General features: G+C 33.6%; 1 pseudogene; it reads left to right on the top strand.

Annotated features, from left to right (window-relative positions):
- The first annotated feature begins 619 nt into the window (after positions 1-619).
- LOC129302817 (KIN17-like protein) lies at positions 620-11,929 on the top strand (annotated as a pseudogene).
- Positions 11,930-13,901: the final 1,972 nt, after the last annotated feature.

The raw sequence follows: 13,901 nt of genomic DNA, 5'->3' as shown, positions 1-13,901 counted from the left end.
GAGTTTCAAAGATCAGTATAATTTACAGCGTTCGGGAAATCGATTCTGGTGAAAAGAAAACAAAAAATATGATCACCGGGTTCGAAGAAAGATATCATCAATTGAAATCGGCTACAGTGAATGCCACCATAAACCAGGAATGCAAGTTCTTCGCTTTCATCCGATGATCAAAACATCAATTTTATAGCCCTAAATAGACAAAAAAAAGCATGAAATTTTACAGGGAAAAATGAATGGGCATGGACCAAATTACCGTAGAAGGAAACCGAAAGGTAGAGATGATCACAATCTGTGATCGAAGAAGCCAAGGAGATAAATTTCCCTGTAAATCTCTATCTATCATTGCCCCATACCAGACCCAACTTTTACAAAACAACCAGAACAAAGATCAAAGCCACGCATCTGACGGGATGAAGAAAATAGAGCAACCACAAATCTCAGAACAGGGTCCGAATGGAAAGAAAAGAATGAAGAACGAAGAAGAAAACCAGGACGAAACTCAAATCAAACATAAATCAAGCAGATCGATTTAAAGAAAAGATAGACTGAGCAAATGTGAGGAAGAATCTGACTTGAGAATGCACGGTGAGAGCTTCGAAGAGGAGGACCTGATGGGACGATGCACGGCGGGGCTTCGAGCACAGCAGACCAGAAGCACGGCGAGAGCTCCGACAGACTGAGAGCTCCGACAGATCGAGAAGAAGACCCTAGAGGACGAGACAGACCGAGCTTGTGGAAGAAAAAGAAAGCCAGCGAGCTTCTGTGAGTCAAACGTTTTTATTGGGTTTCAAGGGCAATATCGTAATTTTATAAAAATAATGAGGGCAAATTAGTCAACAAATTTAACTCTCCCTCCAAAAAACCCCAATTTGGAGGGAGCCAAAATGAGTCCTCCCCTCCAAAAATTTTGAACCAAATGAAAGATATGGAACCCCTCCCCTCCCCTCCCCTCCATTTACCTCCAACCAAACAGGCCCTTAGCGATTGAATTTATTATTTTTTTAATAGCTTTTGCTTTAATGGCACGTGATTGGCTATTTTACTCTCTGCCCTCTTCATTTTTTTTTGGGGAATATGAAGCTCAATACGTTCAAAAACTAAACATTATAGAAATTAGTTTAAGACCTCTCTCATCATTCTCCACCACTAGGTTGAGAGGTGGTGGATGATCAAAAATACAATAATAACTATCTAAACTATGATAGCAAAATACTTGCTACTATGTAGAAGTTCTGTAAAACAAGGCTCTAATCCTTGTGATAGAGTCATAGAGTAACTTAGCTCCTTCAATAATGTGATGGAACGAGTGGGAAGCTTCACATCCCTTAGTGATTAAACTAATGGCTTCTAAGCAATCATAAAAGACCATAACTTTCCTGTAACCATAATTCCATCATAAAAAGAGTTATTGGATAATGGGAATTATTTCAGCCATAGCAATGTTGGAAATTGTGCCCTAGGTCCAATCATTATACTATGCACATTGTTATTTAATGAATTTCTCTTTTGTTATCATAACAATTGCATGTTCAATATGATAACTGTATCATTGGACAAACTATAGTGATTGTCATAAATGTCCATGGTCGGTCATCTTTGAGGGATCATAGATGAAATAAGACTAGTATGACTTTGATTAATTATAGAGATATAAATTAAAGTCATAGGCATTTGAAAGAGTATAAGGTGCTGGATTGACCCGCTATGAGAAATTTGTATGGTACAAGTCATAAGCTTATCTTATATGTAACTATATCACTAAGCCCTTTGACCTGAGATCATCATGGATTCTTACATGATGACCACTGAACTTTGACTTAGTCAAAAGTCACCTTGGATCGAGTGATCATGAAAGTTATAATTGAGTTTAGTGATATTTATGCAGAGAAATATGAGTGGTCAAGATGAAATTTGTCCCTTATATTAAGTGAGAGATATTACTGGGCCCCTTCATAAGTAAGACTGAGAAAATATATGGTCATAATACAATGAAAGAGATTTTTTAATTGCTACTGTCAGCCTACTCAGAGATCGAGAAAGTAATTGTCAGGTAAAAGAGAATGACAATTCCATATCTCATACTTGACCAAAATATCACATGATAAAAGGGATGTGATATGGTTGCATGATAGGTCATATCGGATCATCGATCCCCATGTGAATTGGATATTTGTAATGTTTTACTAGAGGCCACTTGTAACTTGTGGGCTAATAACGTAATTAGCCTACTGCCAATTTCATATAGGCCTACAGGGTCACATACAAGAACATCCCAACTCGAGCTATAATGTTCAAGTTCATTGAATTTGAAATATATCTAGATTGAATGAATGTAATATAGGGTGAATGAATTTTATATATATATATATATTTGAATATTTATTTGATAAATATATATATATATTTATATGAAATATAAAATTCAAAATATAATTTTATATATATATATTTTTTGAAATATATATGTATATATATTCGTATATGTATATATATATAATATAATATGTATATGTGATATATATTATATTATATTGTGTTATGTTATGTTATGTTATATTAGTTTTAAATTTAATTTTATATGATACATTAAATTTAATAACTAACATGATATGAGAGAATATCATGTTAATTTTATAATTTAAATTTATAAGATAAATTTGAATTAGATATGATATTATGAATTAAATTTATGAGATAAATTTAATTAAATTTTTGTGGGCTTTTAAGTGGAAGATGAAAACCCTTATCTAGATACTATATATAGATGGGGACATCCTTTATGAAGGATGAGAGAGTTAGAAAAGTTTTGACGGTAAAAACACTCCAAGAGCCACGAAACACCTTATAAAAAGGAAAATTAATGTTTCAAAGAAGAACGGACGCTAAGAGCGCTAGCATGCTGTTTGAGTTAGAGAGTTGTTTGTGTAGATACCGATAAAGGAAGCAAATCTATGTTGTTGGCTCTTGAGATCTAAACTCTTGAAGAGAACGTGCACCAATTTCAAAGAATTAAAAGGTAATTCTTCTATCCATCTTGATTTAAATGAGTTCATTCGGTGCATATCAGGATAGGGACTTTAAAATTTTAATCTTCCGCTACACCTCCCCATCCAACAGTGGTATCAGAGCCAGGTCGAATTTTCATTTAAGTTAGATTTTCGTTGATTATGTTCTTAAATTTTTATGTGATGAACTTCATTATATGAACGTTGCTTGAGATTTTAAAATTTATATATGATATTTATGAAATCTATATATATTTTTCATGTGATGTTTTTGAAACATATATATATATATATGTGTGTGTGTGTGTGTGTGTGTGTGTGTGTGTGTGTGTATATAAACTCATTTTATATATATATATATATATATATTCAAATTTATATAAATTTAAATAAATTAATATTATTAATGTTTAGCTATGTGATGTGCGTCCTCAATATGACTAATGTTCGTCCATATGATGTGCGTTTTCAATGTCATTATTATTCGTTCGCATTCTCATATGGTTTAAGATGGATTGTCAATATGATTGATGAATCCAAAGGGTCTGAGACAGCAACTCATTCAAAGAGAATAAGCTTTTTGAAAACTCCAAGGGGTGCTGCCTCTTGACCCTACCTGCTAGCTGGCTAGTAGGACCATTGTGGCTAACTTTGTATAGCGCAACCTAATTCACAAGTTATAGCCTTTCATTATATATAAATTGTTTATTTGTTGTGGTTTTTTGCCTTGAAGTTGTTTGAGTATGGTGACACATATAGCTCTAGTTTTACAAGGGTTGTAAATTTTAAATATGGTTGTGTGTCGTGTCTCTCTCTATAAACTTTGAATATACATTATCTTCTCATCTCAATCCCCTCATGAATAAATGAGGTTTCTTGATGTAATTTATCTTCTTAGAGAAGTCCTCTCATTGGCTTGGAATAGATATAGGTTAGGTGAGCTATATTGTGTCACGTTTAATTATGCTTTTGATTAGATCATAATATGCATGATTTTATATAAGATACAATTGCTTTCACTTTACACATTTATTAAATTAATAAATCAAACTCTCTAATCAAAATCTTAAGTCATGATGCCATCAATGAATGAATACTTGTCAAAATCTAGATTATTCAAATGTAAGATCCACCAAAGTAGATACATTTGGGTTATCTTGGTGAGATAAGTGTGAGTAATGGTGCTACTTACCAAGATTCATTATTGTCTGACTTAATTAAGATTATCAAAACGGTTTTGGATCTCAAGGCATTAGATGTGATTGAACATGCCAAATCATATGATGATTGAATCCCATAAAGATCTAAGAGTTACATGTGATGTAAGTGGTAAATGAGTTACCTACCTAAATAACTTAATTTTAAATGTCCTGCCAAAGCAGACTTAAATTTAAGTGAAATATGGGTCTTAGCCCACTAATCAAATTTGAGGGTAGTTAGTTTTAGTGGGAGATATAAAATTAACTTTGTATATTTTATTATAGAATCATGTTGACTAGTAACACTGCTACGCTATTGTTACAATCAGTTCTTGAGAAGTGTAAACTCAATAGGAAGAACTTTTTGACTAGTTTAGGAACTTGAGAATTGTTCTCAAGCAGGAAAGAAAGGATTTTGTCCTAGACTAACCCATTCCTGAGGAGCCTACAGCTAACGCTCCAAGAGTTCAAAAGGATGCTTACATAAAGCACATCAATAACTCGGTGGATGTAAGATGCCTAATGCTAGCTACCATGGTTCTAGAACTTCAAAGAGATTTGGAACATATGGAGACTTATGAGATGATTGTGTATCTTAAAGAAATGTACCAACAACAGGCAAGGCAAGAGAGGTATGAGACCACAAAGACCTTACACTCCTATAAGATAGTTGAGGGTGCATCAGTTAGCACTCATGTTTTAAAGATGAAGAGTTATATTGATCACTTTGAGAAGCTCAGATTTCCCTTAAGCAAGGAGTTGGCTACAGATTTGATACTGAACTTACTCCCAAAAAGTTATGACCAGTTTGTTATGAACTATAACATGAATGACATAGAGAAATACATTTCTGAACTGTATGGAATGCTTAAAACTGTTGAGCAAAACATTACAAAAAAGCCAAGCACTATTTTGACGGTTCAGAAAGGAAAAGGTATGAAAAAGAAAGGAAAGGGCAAGGGCAAGGGAAAGAATAAAGGCTCAGATGGTAAGACCAAAGAGTTAAATAAGCCTAAAATCAAGCCTCCAGCTAAGAAGGCAAAGCCTCTAAAGGAAGGAGTTTACTTCTTTTATAATGAACCGGGTCATTGGAAGGGAACTGCAAGCTCTACCTGGAAGATCTGAAAAAAGAAGAAGGATAGTGAGGCTACTCCTTCAGGTATTTATATTATAGACATTCACATTTCTACTTTTTCGACATAAGTATTGGATACTACATATGGTTCTCACATTTGTACAATATGCAGGGTCTCATATATAGTAGAAAGTTGATGAAGGACGAAGTGGACCTACGAGTTGGAAATAGAGCAAGAGTTGCTGCTTTAGCCATAGGCACTTATGAATTACTTTTGCCTAGTGGGCTTTTGTTAGTTTTAAAGAATTGTTATTATGTTCCTGCTTTAAGTAACAACATTATTTCTCTTTCTTATTTGGATAAGGAAGGTTTTACTTCTATTACTGGGAATGATAAATGTTCTATTTATTGAAATGACATTTTTTATGCTAATGGTGATTTGCATTTTGGTCATTATCTTTTAAGTTTAGAACATCCTAGTAATAAAGACATCTATAATGTAACTACCAAAAGGATCAAATCAAATGATTTAAACCTAACCTACCTATGGCATTGTCGTTTCGACCATATGAATGAGAAATGCATTTTTAAGCTCCATCAAGATGGACTTCTCAACTCATTTGATTTTGAATCTTATGACACTTGTGAATCTTATTTATTAGGAAAGATGATGAAATCACCTTTTCCTGGGCATAGTGAGAGGGCTAATGACTTATTGGGACTCATACGTACATATGTATGTGGATCAATGAGCATAGCTGCCAGAGGGGGTTATCTATACTTCATTACCTTTATTAATGGCTACAGTAAATATGGATACATCTATTTAATGAAACACAAATCTGAATCTTTTGAAATGTTTAAAGTATTCTAAAATGAAGTACAAAACCAACCTAGCAAGACTATTAAAACTCTTCAATCTGATCGAGGAGGTGAATATTTGAGCTAAAAATTCATTGATCATCTAAGGAGATGTGAGATAGTCTTATAATTAACTCCTCCAGTAATATCACAATTGAATGGTGTTTCTGAGTGGAGAAATCAAACACTATTAGATATGGTTCGATCCATGATGAGTCAAGGAGATCTTCCACCATCCTTTTAGGGCCATACACTAAAAACAAATACATTCACACTAAACCGTATTCCATCTAAAGCAATTGAGAAGACACTATATGAGATATGGATTGGGAAGAAATCTAGTTTGTCTTTTCTCAAGAGTTGGGGAAGTGAGGTTTATGTTAAGAAACAAGCTTCAGAAAAGTTAGCACCTAAATTCACAAAGTGCCTTTTTATGGGGTATCTTAAAGAAAAAAAGGGATACTATGTCTACAATCCCACCGATAACAAAGTGTTTGTCATTTGAAATGGTATCTTTCTAAAAAGAGAATGTGTCTCTAAAAGAATCAGTAGGAGCAAGATACATCTTGAAGAAATTCAAGAACCACAAAATAGTATAGAGTTATAGATGGAAAATCGAGAAGACTTATAAGAACTAAATGAGCCTACTCAAATAATACAAGGCCCATGAAGGTCTAATAGGACACGACATCATCCTTAGAGATATGGATTTCTAATTAATGAATTTCGTGATGTGTTGCTCATTGAACACAATGAACCAACCACCTATCAAGAGGCCATAGTGGGACCAAATTCTAAGAAATGGCTAAATGCTATGAAGTCTGAAATGCAATCCATGTATGATAATAAGACATGGACCTTAACGATCCACCTGAAGGAATAAAAACCATCAAGTGCAAGTGGATTTTTAAGGAGAAAATTGACATGGATGGCAAAGTAAATATTTTTAAGGCACGATTGGTTGCAAAAGGATTCACTCAAACTCATAGTGTAGACTATGATAAAAATTTTCACTGATTGCAATGACCAAATTAATCAAAATCCTCCTTGCCATTACAACATATTATGACTATAAAATATAGTAGATGGATGTTAAAACAACATTCCTTACTAGATGTATACTTGATGAAGTGTACATGACACAACCTGAAGGTTTTGTGAGTCTAGAGGACTCTGGAAAGGTGTGTAAGCTTTAAAGATCTATTTATGGTTTGCAGCAAACATCTCAAAGCTGGAATCAATGTTTTGATGAAGTAATCAAAGAGTTTAGATTCATTTAAAACATTGATGAATCTTATGTTTGTAAAACGGTTAATGACAACATAATTATATTTCTAGTGCTATATGTCGATGATATCCTACTTATTGGGAATGACATTCTTACCTTGCAGAATGTCAAATCTTGGTTAGAAAAATCTTTCTCTATGAAAGACTTAGGTGAAGCCACTTACATTTTTGGGATTAAGATCTATAGAGATAAATCTAAAAAGCTGATAGGCCTAAGTTAGAACACATACATAGACAAGATACTACATAGGTTCAGTGTGTAGGATTTAAAGAAGGGTTTTCATCCTCATGTCTCATGGCATTCATCTTAGTAAAGGCTAGTGTCCTAGTACACAAAATCAGTGAGATCGCATGAGTAAGGTTCTATATGCCTCAGCAATTGGATCTATCATGTATGCCATGCTATGCACTTGACCGGATGTTTCATTTGCCCTAAGTATGACCAGCAGATACCAAGCAAATCTAGGAGAGGATCATTGGACTGCTATCAAGAATATCCTGAAGTACTTAAGAAGGATTAAGGATTTATTCTTGATATATGGTGGATTGGATGACGAGCTAGTTGTAATAGATTATATAGATGCAAGCTTTCAAACTGATTAAGATGACCTTAAATCACAATCAAGATATGTGTTCACCTTAAATGGTGGCATAGTGAGTTGGAAGAGCCTAAAGCAGAGAACAACAATTGATTCTGCAACAGAAGTTGAGTATATAGTAGTATCAAATGTAGCTAAGGAAGCTGTTTGGATCAGGAAGTTTATTGCTAAACTAGGAGTGGTGCCTAAAATCTCAAATCCAATAAACTTGTTTTGTGACAATAGCAGTGCAATTGCATAGAGCAAGGAGCCAAGGTCACACTAAAAGACCAAGTATATACTCAGGCATTTCTACCTTATCAAAGAGATCAATGATATATGTGATATAAAAATATGCAAAGTAGTAAGAGAAGACAATATTATTGATTCTCTTACAAAGCCTTTTGCACAGGGGAAGCATGAGTGTCATGTCAGGACAATGAGAATTAGACAAATTAATGATTGTACCTAGTGTAAGTAGGAGGATGTTGGAAATTGTGCTTTAGGTCCAAGCATTGTACCATGTATATTGTTATTTAATGAATTTCTCTTTTGTTATCATAACAATTGCATGTTCAATATGATAACTGTATTCTTGGATAAACTATAGTGATTGTCTTAAATGTCCCTAGTCGATTATCTTTGAGGGATCATAGATGAAACAAGACTAGTATGGCTTTGATTAATTATAGAGATACAAATTAAAGTTATAGGCACTTGAAAGAGTATAAGGTGCTGGACTGACCCACTATGAGAAAGCTGAATGATACAAGTCATAAGCTTATCTTATATGTAATTATATCGCTAAGTCCTTTGACCTGAGATCATCATGGATTCCTACACGATGACTACTGAACTTTAACCTAGTCAAAAGTCACCTTTGACTGGGTGATCATAAAAGCTATAATTGAGTTTAGTGATATTCATGCAGAGAAATATGAATGGTCAAGATGGAATTTGTTCCTCACATTAAATGAGACATATTACTGGGCTCCTTGATAAGTAAGACTGAGAAAATGTATAGCCATACTACAATAGAAAGGGTTTTTCTATTGCTACTGTCAGTCTACTTAGAGATCAAGAAAGTAATGGTCAAGTAAAGGAGAATAACAATTCTATGTCTCATACTTAATCAAAATATCGTGTGACAAAAGGGATGTGATATGGTTGCATGATAGGTTACATCGGATCATCGATCCCTATGTGAATTGGGTAATTGCAATGTCTTGTTAGAAACCACTTATGACTTGAGAGCTAATAGCATAATTAGCCTACTACCAATTTCATATGGACCAACAAGGTTGTACACAAAAACAGCCCAATTCGAGCTATAATGTTCAAGTTTATTGAATCTAGAATATGTCTAGATTTAATGAATGTAATATAGGGTGAATGAATATATATATATATATATATATCTATTTGAATATTTATTTGATAAATATATATATATATATATTTATATGAAATATAAAATTTAAAATATAATTATATATATATTTGAAATATATATGTGTGTGTGTATATATATTCGTATATATATAATATAATATGTATATGTGATATATATTATATTATATTATATTAGTTTTAAATTTAATTTTATATGATACATTAAATTTAATAACTAATATGGTATGAGAGAATATCATATCGATTTTATAATTTGAATTTATAAGATAAATTTAAACTAGATATGATATTATAGATTAAATTTATGAGATAAATTTAATTAAATTTTTGTAGGCTTTTAAGTAGAAGACAAAAACCCTTATCTAGATGCTATATATAGATGGGGACGTCCTTTATGAAGGATAAGAGGGTTAGAAAAATTTTGACAACAAAAACACTTTGAGAGCCATGAAACACCCTATAAAAAGGAAAATTAACGTTTAAAGAAGAACGGATGCTGAGAGCGCTAGCACGCTGTTCGAGTTAGAGAGTTGTTCATGTGAATACTGAAAGAGGGAGTAGATCTACGTTGTTGGCTCCTGAGATATAAACTCTTGAAGAGAATATGCGCCAACTTTAAAGAATTAAAAGGTAACTCTTCCATCCACCTTGACTTAAACAAGTTCGTTTGATCCATATCAAGATAGAAACTTTAAAATTTTAATCTTTCACTGCACCTCCCTATCCAACAAGCAATGCCCTCTTCATTTTGATTATTGGCAACTTGTATGCTTTGGACTGTGTTGTTTTGCAATGCTGGAATTGTTGTGTATTGGCATTCTGTTTATTAATTTCTTTATATTATCATCAATTTAGAAAATTCTCTAGGTATTTGTGAAGTATGATCTTGTAAATGACTTGTCTCGAGTGGTGTCAGAGTATGTAGAACATAAATTAAAAGGGTATTATATCAACTATGCATATTTCAAAGACTTCTAGGGGCAAATGCCCCCAGAGTGTAATTTAGGCCCGCCCATGATTCCACGTCCTTGTCTCTGTTTTAATCTGCTGCTACGTGAGAAAATGCTAATGGTCATTATATTTCTAAACTACTTCTATATATGTTGTCTCTTCTGTATGTATCAATCCATTTTTGTTTTGGTCATCATTTAAATTTCTGTTTGGTCTCTTTCACAGAAATTATTTAATTTTTTAGAAATAATTTATGCAGATTGACAATGGGAAAGAATTCGCATCAAAGCAAAGGGGCTGCAGAAGCTTCGATGGTACTGCCAGATGTGTCAGAAACAATGTCGAGATGGGAATGGGTCCAAGTGCCACTGCATGAGTGAAAGTCACCAGCGTCAAATGCAAATCTTTGGACAAAATCCATCTCGGATAGTTGAGGGCTACCTGAAGAGTTTGAGAGCTCATTTCTTGGCCACATGAAGCGCAGCCACTGATTCAGTCGTATAGCGGCTACAGTAGTTTACAATGAATACATTAGTGATAGACACCACGTTCATATGAATTCCACCCGATGGCTTGCACTGACTGAGTTTGTCAAGTATTTGGGTCGGACCCGCAAGTGTAAGGTTGAAGAAACACCCAAGAATTGATTTATCACATACATTGATAGAGATTCTGAGACTCTTTTCAAAGAGAGGATGAAGAATAAGAGAATAAAGTCTGACATGGCAGATGAAGAGAAGCAAGAGAAGGAGATACAAAAGCAAATAGAAAAAGCCGAGCAGTTGATGCAGCCGCTTGCTATTGGATCTGATCAACCTTCACAGGCTGAGCTTCCAAGAAAGTTGAAAGTGGAAGATGGAGTTAAGATTGGATTTTCTCTTGGTTCATCGGCAAAACCTATAACCAAGGAAAAACTGGGGGTACCGAAGGTAGTGTTCGACAAGGTTGGGGATGCCAAAAAGGAAGAAAGGAACCATGGAGGCTCTTTAAAGAGGAGAGAGAGTGCTGGTGGAAAATCAACATTAGATGAATTGATGCGAGAGGAAGAGAAGAAAAAGGAGAAGTTTAATAGAAAGGATTAGTGGTTGTAAGAGGGAATCCTTGTGAAGGTCATGAGCAAAGCCTTGGCTGATAAAGCATATTACAATCAAAAAGGTGTTGTTCTAAAGGTGATTGACAAGTATGTTGGGGAAATAGAAATGCTTGAAAGCAAGCACGTGCTCAGAGTTGATCAGGCAGAGCTTGAAACTGTGATTCCTCAAATTGGCGGTCTTGTCAAGATAGTAAATGGAGCATATCGCAGATCTACAGCAAGATTGTTAGGGGTTGATACACATCACTTTTTTGCCAAGGTGCAGATACAGAAAGGTCCTTATGATGGCAGAGTCCTCAAGGCAATTGAATATGAAGATATTTGCAAAATAGCCCGTTGAGTAAAATAACAAGGGATAAATGTGCATTGTCTTGTAAGGAAACGTGTACTTCGCATGAATATATTTGTGACTTGTCTCTCTGAAGATTTGGATAGGAGGGTTTTAATGACCATTTTCACCTTTATTTTCTTGATCTTGACAAGATTTGAAAACTACCACCTCCTCAAATTTGTGACAGGTGACAACTAAAGTACGCTTTGCAGAGACAATAGGTGGAATTTAAAGTAATGCTGAATAAATGGTTCTTTCACTTCTATTCTACAGGGAATTGCAGTAAAGCTTTTTTTTTTCCCCCCTCTCTCTCCAAACCAAGGTGGAAGACGTATTCTTTTATTGGCTTAGTGAAGAGGAACAAGATGCATAAAATAAATTGCAAATATTTTCACAACTAAACATTAAAGTTGCACATTTATCTCTCGATGAAGTTACTGCAGAGCAAGACCTCAGGAAATTCAAATAATGTTGAAGGAGATGGAGATTAATTTGCGTGAAAAATTCTAGCATTTGTTCTGCTATTTGATTTTTATTCTATCTTTGTTATGGACATTTTATTCATAATTGTATCTTGTTTTATCATTTACATTAAAATTTTTAGTATAGTATAATTCAGAAGTATGTGTAACTGTTTAGTGATTCAATTAAGGCACGTAAATATATGGGGGTGTGTGTGTCTATTGAAATTCTAAAATTTGGAAATTATCATATCTCATGTACTCTATCATATTCAAGACAAATAATCTTTATATTGGTGCTTCACAGGTGACAATTGAATAATGCTATAAATTAATATTATTGTGGCATTTAAACTTTTTTCACTGATATTCTTGATATTGAGTTTTCTAAAACCCTATATCAGCATAAAAATCCAACTATCATGATAAAACATGCATTTTCAAAAACATTAGCATAATTTTTTTTTCAAAAACATAAATTAAGGGCATGTTTGGTTTCTATTATCAAAAATTATTTTATATTTTTTAAAAAAATTAAAAAAATTGTTTGAGTAAATATTTTAAATTTAATTGTTTTCCAAATTATTCTTATTTATTGTTTTTTAAATAAAAATTTTTACTTTAGTTTTCTTGTTTTTAAAACATACTATATTTGATTATTGAAAAATATGATTAGTTTAACTAATTTTCATTATGAACCATCACCATTAACCATATGCAACTATCACTATGAGCTTATTTTTTTAATTCTATTTTTCTTAAATTAACATAACCTTTCATTTTGTTTTGTTTTTAACAATAATTTTAAAAATTATATTACGAAATAATTTTCAAAAAAAAGGAAACAGAAACCAAACTGGTCCTAAATCACTTGGAAAAAAACATTACAACAACAACAACAACAACAAGCCTTTATCCCACTAGGTGGGGTCGGCTACATGGATTGCAAGACGCCATTCTGCTCTATCATTTATCAAGCTTTTAGAATATTATTAATTAAAGATCGCGTTCAACAACTTTTAAGAGTGTTCTCTTAGGCCTTCCTCTACCTCTCTTAATCGGACTCAAAGTTATATGTTCCACTCTTCTTACTGGTGCCTCCCTTGGTCTTCTTTGTACATGCCCAAACCATCTCAACCGATTTTCTACCATTTTTTCCTCAAGAGGTGCCACCCTAACTTTTTCGCGTACGTGCTCATTTCGAATTTTATCTTTACGTGTATGTCCGCACATCCATCATAACATTCTCATCTCTGTTACTCCAACTTTATGCTCTTGCTGTCCCATTAGAGCCCAGCATTCACTACTATATAACATTGCCGATCTGATAGCAGTGCGATAAAACTTTCCTTTAAGTTTATTAGGCACCTTACGATCACAAATAACTCCTTTAGCTTTTCTCCAATTAAACCACCCAGCTTGAATTCTATGTGAAATATCTCCACTGATTTCGCCATCATTTTGAATAATGGCTCCCAAATATCTAAACTTTTCCACTTGAGGTATAATTTGATCTCACAATTTCACTTTCAAATTATTGTCGAATAGTCCTTTACCAAATTTACAATATAAATATTCCGTCTTACTCCTACTCAGACGAAAACCTTTCGACTCCAATGTCCTCCTCCATAACTCAAGTTTGCAATT

The sequence above is a fragment of the Prosopis cineraria genome, unplaced genomic scaffold, assembly GCF_029017545.1.
Source record: "Prosopis cineraria cultivar Desert tree isolate PC_DT_omini unplaced genomic scaffold, ASM2901754v1 PC2, whole genome shotgun sequence".
In the NCBI taxonomy this organism is placed as follows: domain Eukaryota; kingdom Viridiplantae; phylum Streptophyta; class Magnoliopsida; order Fabales; family Fabaceae; genus Prosopis; species Prosopis cineraria.
This window is presented reverse-complemented; position numbering and strand designations above follow the sequence as displayed.